This window comes from Sceloporus undulatus, chromosome 4, assembly GCF_019175285.1.
Source record: "Sceloporus undulatus isolate JIND9_A2432 ecotype Alabama chromosome 4, SceUnd_v1.1, whole genome shotgun sequence".
Classification (NCBI taxonomy): Eukaryota; Metazoa; Chordata; class Lepidosauria; order Squamata; family Phrynosomatidae; genus Sceloporus; species Sceloporus undulatus.
Window position 1 is genome coordinate 192,017,694 of NC_056525.1, and position 10,680 is coordinate 192,028,373.

A 10,680-nucleotide genomic window follows, 5' to 3' on the forward strand; every position below is an offset into this window, starting at 1 on the left:
GTCCCTGCCTGGGATGCAACCAGGGATGCCTCTCAAGCCGGGAGGAGGAGGAGGGGCCGCTGGAACGGCACGAGTACCGCGATTCTAGCGGCCCGGCCCCCGGCCTGTTCCTTGCCTGGGATGCAGCCAGGGATGCCTCTCAAGCCGGGAGGAGGAGGAGGAGGCCACTGGAATGGCGGCGATCGCCGCGATTCTAGCGGCCCCGGGCCTGTTCCCTGCCTGGGATGCAGCCAGGCTGGATCCCAAGCCGGGAGGAGGGAGGAGGAAGCCGCTGGAATCACGGCACCCCAAGAAAGGCCATCCAGTCCAACCTCCTTCTGCCATGCAGGAACTCTAATCAAAGCATCCCCATTGACAGATGGCCATCCAGCCTCTTTGACAGCCGCTGGAACTGTCCTCCCTCCCCCCCCCCCCCCAGAATACATACACACACTCACACACACACACGCAGAACCGGGCATTGCTAATTTGTTGCAAGGGAAGGTCATGGTTACGTTAAAACCAAGCAGGAATGTAGAGAGGAAACAGTAACGGGCACGTTGTTATCGCGATTGTTAATGTGCATGAGCTGGCTCTCCAGCTGTTTACCGGGCTGTCATGACGTGACCTCCCCTTTCACCCGAAGCTTTAAGTCGGCAACCCATGCAGGGCACCACTGAGCATGTGCCGAGCGGCCAATACGAATCGGCCATCCGCATGTTGAGCTCCGGTTTGACAAACATTCTGCACTGAATGCACTTTGCGCGAATGTGGATTGGCCAATTTGAATCCTGCAATGCGGAAGGACTCCCAGGTATGACAGTACATTGCGTTATGACGCGAATTCGAATCGCCCAGTGCAGAAGACCCCCAGTTCCACACTCATCTGATAAGGGCCAATGAGTAGAATATATTTATATTTATTTTATTTTATATATATCTTCCCTTTGTCCCAGGACAGGAGTCAAGAAGAAACAGTTTCCATTCTAAAATGATGTTGTCATTTCTGTTAGATACATCTGTGTGGTATAGAATTTCTAGCTGAAAGAGATTATCTTTACCATTTTCTGGCTGGCTGTGTGTATGTTTGATTTTGTCAGATATGCAAGTCTAATATTTTGACATCTGATTCTATATTTATACACTTCTATAGCATTTATCTCAGGTGTTGCCCAAAAGCTAGATCATAGATATGTTGTGTTTTGTTTGTTTGTTTGTTTGCTTGATTTTTAAAGGAAGTTGGCTATCCCATCACACAGACCACACGGAGCTATTATGGTCAATGTAAGGTGAATAATATCCACTCAGAAACACACTGAATAAATATTTATATGGTAAACCCTCATTGCTCCTTGGAGTCTATCAATGATTCATATTTTAGAAATTCTTAAACACATGATAAACCATAATGGCTCCAGTGAAATAGTCAGCTCTCATAAACCTCTTTTTAAAATAAAATAAAATAAAAGGTTTTTTAAAAAAGAAAAGAAAAACTGCTTCATAATGTTCTTTAAATGACTATGACTTTTTAATAAGAATGGAAATATGCACTGAAAAGCCACTTTAGCTAGACTTGGAGTCCATTTAGTAGTACAACATTGTACCTTCATTCTCATTTCTTAACTGAGGCCTTAGAGCTAACTATAAACTCACTCACTCTTGTGTCATTGTATTATCTGGCTGTTTTTGGACTGGCCACTGTAAACACTTTAAGACAAACAAATGATTTCCAAGATTCTGTAAAAAGTGTAGACTGTCACAACTGACAAAGGGTTATAAGAAGAGGTCAGACCACTTCTCCTACTGCATGCCTGTTAATATTCCTTGGTCTCATTCTGTATTGCATCATAAAGTGTAATTTAACTAGAGCCTTGTTAAGATGTCCAAATGGGTGAAGAGGCCAGAAGAAATAAATGACATGCTCTATTTGCCATAGTCATGCTTCATAAGTCAACCACATACCTTGAACGATATGTGATTGTGAACAGAACTGTGAAGAGAACAGTAGAAGGTGATACTCACATGTCTTTAAGGCAGAGAATCCACTTTGGATGTTAATGGACTCAAGCAGATGGACAGGAAAGAGTGACCCAAAGCTGCTTTTGCAAGAATGGGCCAAGACCCCACTGACCGCACTGACCACTTCCAAAGTGGCCTGTGTACACATGCTATGACTGCATGGCATGGCATCAAGACGTGCTGCTGGGTAATTTTTGTTTAATATTCCCCCCCACCATCCCTGCACACTGTTGCACAAACACACTACTAGTGACAGCCTGCTGCCCAGATACCATCCCATTGGATGGCCACCCCCTTTCATCATGCACACAATTACACCTGCAACCCTTCACCAGGACAGGGCATCAGAGCAGAGGTATGACCAGTAAAACACTGGCAATGCACAATCATGCTCCCCCACATGCCCCCTTCATCCCATGCCCTCTCTTTGACTGTCTGTTCTATGTGTGTTGTACTTATAGACACTGGAGGTGTCACACTTTCCATTTTTTAAATTGCTGCCCTGACTGCCAGCTCCATCCTTTTTAAATGCACACCTGCACTAATGCATTTATACACTAGGTTAGGGTTGGGATGGAGTTCTCCTTTGGGACTGGTCTCATGTCAGGGTGTTTATACGCACAGTTGAAGGTATGCACTTTCTGGGCAAGAGCAGTTCATTATTGGTTGTTTTTTTAGTCTGGCTTTTCCTCTCTTAGAACCGCTATGGCATGATTTCTGCCCTCTTCTGGGGTTTGCGTAATCTAAAGGCCATGCCCACAAAGTGGCCTGAAACCTGCTGACTCTGAGTAAATGGGACATCAGTTCAACTGGGGTTTCCAGTAGTGTTCACACCTGTGCACAAGCAGCTTATTGTGTGTTGATTTGTTCAACACAGATGCAGTTGAAAACTCATTGCTGCCTCCACTCTCCTTTGATCATATCATGCTCCCTTCTCATAGAGTAACTCACGAGAGAGTTATATATTTTTCTTTTTTTCAAGTTAGTATCTTCTCCTATTTTAACCCATCCTTTCAACCCTTCTTCAACACCATTATAAACATAATTGTTCCTAAGTCACCCTACCTTCATTTTAATTGTATCCCTCATCATTTTCAACTGCAATGTCAACACAACTTTATTTAGAATGAGCACTGTGGGCAAGAGAAGTACCACATTTGGAGTGATATGACCTTGCTTACAGGTTTTACCATCTATGTTCATCAAAGAAGATTGCATTGAGATTTAAAACAAGGGAGTCCAGGTTGTTGGCAGCAACTGAAAGGCTAAACCACTCCTTTGGAGCAGTGTCCCATCACTCCTTTCCTCATCAGATCAGGGCCACAGGAACTACATGTTGAGGCTCCAATCCAGCAGTTTGCTAGCGCTAAAAAGAATGGTAAAATGCTTCTCCTTTTAGTGCTGGCAAAAAGCTGCCCTTGCCAGTACAGCAGCAGCTTTTCAGCGCTCCCTTGGTGCAGTATGTTTAAATGCTGTGACGCCCCCACCATGCTGTTGGGCATGCAGCTTGATGCCAGTGTAGGGGTTTCTTGAGGGTGGCCGGCATGCATACATCAAACCCCCACACCGGCATCATGCCAGTGTCGAATGCCGGTTTGTTTCATTGTTAAGTGGCCTTAACAACGAAGAATTAAGCATTATCCTGTTGGACGTTTTTTGTTTTTTTTTAAAAGTTAATATTGGATTGTCAACAATTGGTAAAGCATTCATGGAGTTGAAGATTCCACCAACTTGTTTATGTGAAAGTATGTTATACAACAAAGGGAGTATTGGGGAAACTCTAATGGCTTTACTCCTAACTTTGCATAAATTCCCTGACCCAGAATCCACAAATTAGGCATGTAAACATGAGCCAAGGGAGTCAGCATGCATAGAATTCTACATGTGCAACAATAAAAGGGAGCTGGTTTCTGACAGAACTGAGAGAATGCGTTGGTTCCACTTACTCTTGCATTTGAATTTTAAAACTTTAATTCTTTAATTCCCATATATATGGAGGGAGGTAGAGGAAACGGGAGAGAGATCAAGGTTTGGGTAAAAATGAACAGAAACAAAATTATCTCTCATCGGCAGCAGCCAGAAAACAGAATAAAAATGACGATGAGGTCCTTGCCTCCCATTAAACTGTGAAAGAAAAAAGAGCCTATCTAAAAGAAGGGCATTGACCTTAATTCGGTGTCAATATGGTTGAATATACAAGTATTCAAAGCCTTAAGTCTGAGTAGAGAAATTTGTATATTTTCTTTTCTTCTTGGTGTTTTTATCGGTCTTGTCTTACCCACAGTAAAACCATACTGAAATGAAAGTTTCATCTATCCATAGTTCTGGCTTGTGTGGAAATTTCTACACATGGAGATTTGTGTACCAGAAGCTTCCTCACTATGGTTGTCCACATTTGGTGTATAGGTATTGAAAATGAGAAGGATGATGGTGGTGATAGAGAATAATAGTGCAGCCCCACTGTCCTATCAGTCGCACATACTCCTTTCTACATAAGTCATCTGTGGGTGGGGCTAACTAGATTTAAACAGAGAATGGGTTACATTCGCTATTAAATCATAGATGGAGTATTGAATCTAAAACACCTAGTTGGAAAATGGTAGATACTTATCCATGAAACTCACCAAGTAGTTGAGGACAAGTAGCTATCATTCTACAGGATTTCTTTGAAATCAATTTAACAGATTGGTTGTGAAGATAAAAATGAGTTAATTTCACCAGCACTGCAGTAGATCCCTTGGATTAATAGAATAAACAACAACAAAAGAGAGAGAGAGAGAGAGAGAGAAATTGTTTTCTCCAGTGTCAAACTGATAATAAGAAAATTTTATATTTTGCAATATAATATCCCAGAGGATATATTTCTGGATTGCTGCAGTACCACTTCGATCTCTTGGATAGGATTGTTTCACCCTGTTAAAATCATGATAATAATGTGGGCACAGAATTCCATGGAGAGATATGTGATTTGAAAGAGCCTATCACTGTCTTCCTGAAGGCAAAGCTGAGGATTTCAATTACTTCAAGTAGAGAGTCAGTTGAACTCAAATCCAAAGGCAATTGGTGGTCTCAAACAATGAAACTGTATCCTATAAGAATAATAATAATAAAAAAACATTTTAAACTCATTGAAAGTGTCCAAGATTTCTAATCGAGCCTCACTGCATGTACTTTTGAATGTTGCAAAAACAAAGTGACCATGCCAACAAAGTGCCCCAAGGTAAGAGCTCACACCCAAGCATACCTTGCTGATCAATATAATCCTGTCAAATGGGAAGAGTATTTTGGGTGTGCATTAAGTTACATTTATGCAAGAAGATATGTGCTCAGTGCTGCTCATGAATGGGCAGCTCCTGAAGATCCAAAGAGCATTTTTGCCCTCCCTGGACCTTTTTGAAGCACTCTCCTTTGGTTTAAAAAAATGGCTTTATGCCAAAAAAAAAAAAAAAAAGCCCCCAAAGGCATTGCTTTTAGAGGATGTATTGTGCCCCAGAGGTTTGGTTTTTTTTTTTTGTGGGGGTGACTCCCATTTGGGGACTCAGTTTTCTGGGGATGGGGTCAGAGGTGGTCTGTAGGATCCTGGAGAACAGGATCTTTCCCTCACCATCACCCTCAATGTACATGAATAATTATGGATTATTATTATTATTATTATTATTATTATTATTATTATTATTATTTCACTCAAGGATAGAATCATTGATATTTCTGTTTCATGCCTTATCAAAGAATAGTTTCCTGACTGGGAAAATAGTAATAGTATTGACTGAGGAGCAGTATTGACTGGAGAAATAGTAATAGTGGCCCCAATCGCAATACAAGTAATAATAATAGTAATAATGATAATAATGGTCCAGGGGCTGTTTGATTCAAACAGTTTTGTAAAGGACTCCCTGCCCCCGCCCCCCCAAAAAGATGGCTTCCTGATCTCACAGTACATAGAATTTAATTCCACATGAATTTTCACAGATTCTGTAATGCTCTTTGGGAAGGGAGAAGGATTGCAATCATATCTGTGGTATAATTTTTACTACACTCACTTAACAGTAGCGTGTGAATTAGAAACACTGCCAGTTCTGAGCTCCAAATAACTCTGAATTTCCTAGCTGGTTCTGTTAAAGCGGAGTTAGTGAGGCATGATATTGCTGATTCTTCCTTCACTGCTCTCTACAATGTCACTCAAGAATTGTTTAGCAAAGAAACCATCTCCTAAAGTTGAGCAGGGCATCAGTGGCACTGAATTGTAACCTGAGGGAAAAGTTACATTTTGAATTAATGGACATGAGCTAAAGTTCATGGCTTTCTTTCTGCCTGTGAGAGAAAACAAGTTCTTTTAGGCAATGAACTAAAGAATACACATGAGAGATTTGACTCAGTGCAGTGGTACAGGCAATGCCTATGTGGATTTTGGGGAAGATGCTGTATAACTAAACCAGTAATGATCTGTTTAATAGCCTTTTCAAAAAGCAATGTACTACTCCTCTGTGTATGTGTGTGTGTCTTTATAATATAGGCTCTTTCTGTCCCATTTACATAGATGGGTGAGCTAGACATTTATTTAGCTCTATTGTTAATTCTGATTATAACATACCTATTGAATCAATTGAATGTATCTATGTGTTCGCTTACTATCCATTGTTTCATTTAATGGGTCTATTGTAGCTGAGATTAACCAATCTAATTTCAGCAGTAAGATGTAGCCTTTTGCTATGACTGTTCCTCCATAGGATCTTTCTTTTGCCACCTCCACATCTGGTTCATGTCTTCCATCTGTTTTTTTTTTTTTTTTTCCTTAAGGGGCAAACTCCATCCCCACTTTTTCTAGGGAAAAATGGGGTAGTCATGGTGTGGAAAAAAGGTGGATTGAAATGCTAGCAACATCCAATCACAGCCAATGGAAGCTTAGCCAAGAAAAAGGTGAGGGCTACTCCCAGGAGCAAATATAAATAGGAAGAGAGGAGTGCGTGTGAGTTACATAGGGACTAGATAGGGATAGATCTGTGAGTTAGAGTTTGAGGATTTATAAGACCCTGAGGGGTTTTAACAATGAAGGTAGCTGAGGTATACTGATCAGAGGGGCAATTGGATAGGGGTTTTGAGTACCCAGGTTAAGAGCTAGGAGAGTCCTTGGTAAATGGTGTCCAGAAAAATCCTGAGGGGTTACAGCCAGAGAAAGGCTGTGGAAATTACTATAAATTTTTGAGTGGTGGCTGGAATTAAGAGGGTTCAAGTGTGAGAGTCTAGGTAGGGTGACGAGAGAAGTCACAATTTACCAGAAAGGATATAAAGTTACAAGGAAACAACTACAAAGACAAGCTAAAGGAACTGTCAAACTTTATAACAAATGATTTAAACACTGTATCCAATGTTAACACCATTTACTAAAAGAGATACTGTATAAAGCCTGACTTGTAAATAAACCTATTACTTTGTTTCAACAAGCAGCTGTCTGGAGTTATTTCAAAAGTACCTTAAAAATGCTACCAACTTCGAGAAAAGTCTTCTAGGTTTGGGGCAAACTAGATAATGGGTGTGTGGCTGTCAAAGAATAGTTGGTGTTAAGCTGGGGGGGGGGGGGGAATTTGAAACCCAGAGGGTTGAGATGAAATGAGAGTAATAGTGCAGGAGACACACAAGAGAGTCCTGAATTTGAATTTTTTCCATCATGTAACTGATGGCCATGGTGGGATAAAAACAACAACAACATTGTGCTGCCATCTGAAATAAGTGGTTTGGATGGGTGAGTCTCACCATGACACATGGTAATCTGTTACAATATAAAAAAGAGAGTCCTATGCCACTTTAAGGATGAACAAATTACATTTCACATACACTTTCAAGGGGTCAATTTATTTTGCACATCTTATGGGAGTGTGTTATTGACTACAAAAATGTATAACAAATAAAACTTGTTCATTTTCAAAGTACCATTACTATTACCATTATTAGTGTTGAAATCTATAACCCACCTTCCCCCAAAAGTGGAATGCAAGGCAGCTCGCAAATTAAAATACAATAAAAAACATAGATAAGATCAACAAATGGACCTAAACCGAAAACAACATTTAAAAGCAATGTAAAAATACAGTTAAAAATAAAAAACAATTTAAATAACAGTACAGTTGAAACAATAAAATAGCTTTACTGTTTTCAAATTTTAATATGTACTTTTGTGCTTATTTTTGAAGGGGTCAGCATTGTTAAAGCATTGTTTATTCTGAGGTTTTGTACACATTGAAATCTTTCAATCATTCTATGTACATTTCACATATGAATATTTAATTGGTTGATGTGCTGCATCAGTAAATGGATGTTTCCAGAGCTCAAATGTGTCTCAGGAGATTATCACATGACAAATAACCTGAATGCTTTCTAGCAGGATGCATGGATTGTGGGTGCAGGTTGGTATATTGCTCATAATCTTCACTGATTGCTGGGGTGATTGCATTCCGGCTGCATCCTGAGACCCAGGTGCTCTTCAGAGGCCACTTTTCAATGCTGGGAGCTTTCTGTCTTTAAAAAGTGGCCTCCAAAGCATGCCTAGGACCTAGGATGCAGCCGGATGCAATCTCCAATAGAATTGGTGATGATTACAAGCCTAATACCCACCTGCATCCCGCAACCGGGCTGCACCCATTAGGGAGCAATTGAGTTATTTGTCCAGGCAATAATCTTTTATAATCCAGTCCTAACAGTACAGTATAGATCAAAAACCAAACCAAACCATCAAAACAAACAACAACAAAATAAAATAAAATAAAAGACTGTCTGAAATGTCTCCCAGAGTTAACATCATATCTATATCTTTTGTTTAATTAATTACAGGTCTGGGCAGCATCAGCTGATGGTACTGACATCAGTGGGGCAGTAATTCATGTATGATTTGTCTAATCTCAAAAGTGCTGAAAAGGGGGTCAAAATATTAGAGGTAGCAAACCCGCATACCTATAGCAACTAATTAACAGCTTGATTGTCCAAGAGTTTGTGTCTTTCCTTTGTTGGTGTTAGCCACAGTCTCTCTCTTCCTGCACCAGTTAGTTAATTTAATTTGAGTTTGTTCGTTCTCCAGTTTGTAGTCTGTGGTTCTCTTTTCTCTCTCTTCCATGTTTGAAAAGCACATGTTACAGGAAGAGCATGTTATGAAATGAAATAAATCTACTTCAAATGTTTGTGTTGTTTTTTACTAAAGAAGACTACCTTGCTTTATTTAGCTGCCAGACTTTCTGTGCAGGGTAAGTGGGGGAACTGATTGTTGCTCACTTTCTATTTGTGAATACTAATTTCTTTGCTGTGAGATACACTGGTATCAATCACAATGTCCAGTACAACATAGGGTCCATAACAGGATTGTTGTTGTTGTTGTGTTTGTTTGTTGTTAACCACCTTTGAGTCGATTGTGACTCGGGTGACCCTGTAGATGAGACACCGCCAAGAATCCCTATTCTCCCCCTACTCTTCTAAACTCTTGTAGATTCATACTCATGACCTCCTTGAGTCCATCCATCTAGTATGTGACTTTTTTTCCTTTCTAATTCCCTCCACTGTCATGCCCAGCCTGGAAGATGGCTTGGAGGACTCAGAGGATGGCAGAGCCTCTGGGATCCGAATCTATAATGGAGGAGCCAAGACCCCAGGGGCTTGAACCTGTGTGGAGACGCAGAGGCTGGCCCTAGTTCTGCTGGAGCAGAGTCTATGGCCCCTCCAGAGGTTCAGCAGTCAAGTTTGCCTGGTGCCGAGGCTGTGGACATGGAGGAGATCTGGGCAGTGTGCTACCTTCATGAGCTCGAGCAGAAAGAGAGGGCCTTGAAGATCTCGGAGGCTTTATCAGAAGCGTCTTCGTAATCAGGCACAGCTGAAGGCCAGCTCCTTGCCTTCTTAAGCACCTGGAGCATGTGTGGTTCTTTGCCAGTGGATATCTGACTCTTTTAGGGGAAAGACTCTGTCTCTGGCTCCTTGGCTTCTTGTCTTAATACCCGGAAACCTGACCTTGGACTGCTTCATCGATCTGCCTCTGTACCCTGAACCTCAGACCGTCTGACAATTCTTTTGGTAACCCTTTTGGTAAAGCTACTGCAACCCTAGGACTGTGTAGCTTACACTGACTTTGTGTGCTGGGAGGGGGTTGTTGTTTGAGAACAGCTGCCTTATCAGCCCTTGGCTGCTTTCCCGGACCACCTTTCCTAGCATATTGTCTTTTCTAGTGATTCATGCCTTCTCATGATGTGACCAAAGTATAACAGCCTCAATTTAGTATTTTTGCCTCCAGGGAAAATTCAGGCTTGGACCGATTTTTACTGTGTTTTCCCTCCCTCTCCAGCCACCATCTTGAAGGAGAGAGAGGCAGGCTAGCACCACCAGGCCTGCTGAAAGAAAAAAGCCCTCCCTTCAGCCTCCATCTTGAGGGAGAGAGAGGCAGGCTAGCACCACCAGGCCTGCCTGGAAGAAGAAAAGCCCTCCCTTCAGCCACATCTTGAAGGAGAGAGAGGCAGGCTAGCACCACCAGGCCGCTGGAAGAAGAAAGCCCTCCATTCATCACATCTTTGATGGAGAGAAGATTGTATTGTATTGTATTGCATTTTTGTACTGTACACCGCTATGATCATTGCGGAATAGCAGTCTATAAATAAAAAGTATTATTATTATTATTATTATTATTATTATTATTATTATTATTATTATTAT